The sequence below is a fragment of the Microtus ochrogaster genome, unplaced genomic scaffold (assembly GCF_000317375.1).
Source record: "Microtus ochrogaster isolate Prairie Vole_2 unplaced genomic scaffold, MicOch1.0 UNK16, whole genome shotgun sequence".
Taxonomy (NCBI): Eukaryota; Metazoa; Chordata; class Mammalia; order Rodentia; family Cricetidae; genus Microtus; species Microtus ochrogaster.
Genome location: NW_004949114.1, coordinates 6,171,962 through 6,173,835, shown reverse-complemented (window position 1 = coordinate 6,173,835; position 1,874 = coordinate 6,171,962). Strand labels below are relative to the sequence as shown.

Here is a 1,874-nt window from a genome sequence, read left to right as displayed (position 1 = left end):
TCTCTCTCTCTCTCTCTCTCTCTCTCTCTCTCTCTCTCTCTCTCTCTTCCAGCCTCAGCACCACCCAGCCCAGGGCCTGACCACACTGGGGTGACTGCTCAGAAGCTGGCCAGAGGCCAGGCATAGGAGGACAAGGGCTTATCTCATTCTGTGTCCAGGAAAAGACAGGGAACAGATCACACAGAAATCCGAGTGAACCCAAATAACGCCAAGCAAACCCAAACCCCCGGTGGACTGAAATGCAGGCTCTAAGTCCTCTTTGGCTGCCAGGAGCATCCTCTTTAACCATGTTGAAAGGAGACTAAATAGACATTGCTAGGAATCTGTGGGGGAGACTAGGGTAATGAAATCTCAGGGAGTCACACGAACTCATCCCTGCACAACTCCTGGCACTATCGTTTGCAGTTTGCTGAAACCCACTGAAGGCCAAGCTGTCTGACAGGGTGTTTGTTTCCACTTCAAACTCAAACTTCAGGAGGAGAAACATGCAGCATCAACAGGAAACCTCTCAAGCGGAGAAGCAAAGCCCAGTGAAACTGAGGCCTCCCGCCATAGGGAACAACCTGGTGCTAACTATCAACGGTCCAGTCTAACGACTACCCTCCCAGGCAGCTCAGTCAAGAAATCCCTCCTTCAGGTTGGTGGCCAGTTCGAGTGTGACTCATTTCCTCTTGGAACTGCCCTGGAAGATGGCACAGTTCCTCTTTTCCTTCAGGGAGTGTTCTGTCCAAGCATCCACAGCTATCGACCAGCGAGGCCGCACCCATGGTCTCAAAGCTGAGTCACAGGTCTCAGATCACTAGGAGAATCCTGGAACCCTTTGTGCTAACTCCACCCTACAGAATCTAGCTTCCCTGGGGTGGGGGTGGGAGGATGAAGGGAGGTGGGTTAGCGAATTTCAGTATTTGGCCCTAGGCTCTTTGCCGATCTGTTACTTTTCTGTTTGCCTTGCCAATCTAGCAGTAGTTCTCAGGAGACCTCCCAGGAAGGTCTGGAAAAGAGGTCAATCCTGTGGCCAAGCTCAGGCCCTGACCTCCATCTGTGGCATCATATCAAATCAATTTGGGCCTGATTGCTCACCAAGACTGCTCTCACTCCACCTCCTGCTGGGTCCCTTTCTTAAATTCAATAGCAAGAGAGAAACTTGCTAGAGAAAAACCGCCTCACTCCCTCTCACCCCAGAACTTCTTCATGAAGACAACAAACAGAAGGCCTTGCCTTCGCCCTGAGATCCTTCCCCACCAATCTGCAACTTGCACTGGGGCAGATCACCTAGGGAGCAGGGCCCTTTAAAAAGGGAATCTTCCAGCTGCCAAGCCGCCAGTCCTCCCTGGCCCAGACTGGTTCTGGCAGCCCTGCTGTGGAGAGGCTAGGAACATCTGGACTGAGGTCTGGCTAGCACTAGTTAACTCCTAAGACTGTTGCAAAGTAGGAACGGCGAGAGTGAAGAATAGTACGCCAAAGGGAAGAGGTCAAAGGAACAGCGGCCCCAACGCCAGGGTGGAGTAGCTGCAGACAATCGTTGCCTCCGCCCCATTGGGTCTGGGGGTGTCTGCAAGTGGGAGGATGGCCCCACCCAGGCCCACGGGGCACAGCACTTCCCAAAGCCGAGCTGAAGTTCCGATCGAGCCAGGTACGGGGTTCCCCTGGGCAGGTGAGGGGGAAAGACTCACCTGGCCCCCGAGGCGCAGCAGTTGCAGGAAGAACTGGACACAGCAGAGAGGAGCTCGCTGACGGCCGGGAGTCTTTGTACGCTGGGCGGGTGCAAAGGGCGGAGGCGCCCCGGAGCGGGAGGAGCCTGGAGGGCAGGCAGCCGCGCTCCCCACCGGCTCCTCCCTTCCTGCCCCCCACCCCACCCCTAAATAGCGTCCTTC

The 1,874-nt window shown here is 55.3% G+C and overlaps 1 protein-coding gene across 1 annotated transcript in view; it reads right to left on the bottom strand.

Annotated features, from left to right (window-relative positions):
• S100a10 (S100 calcium binding protein A10) overlaps positions 1 to 1,776 on the bottom strand; it is a 9,719-nt gene extending 7,943 nt beyond the window's left edge. Inside the window, exon 1 of the mRNA XM_005367287.3 lies at positions 1,674 to 1,776. The gene's annotated coding sequence lies outside the window, so the exon portion shown is untranslated. The remainder of the gene's footprint in view (positions 1 to 1,673) is intronic.
• Between the last annotated feature and the right edge of the window lie 98 nt (positions 1,777 to 1,874).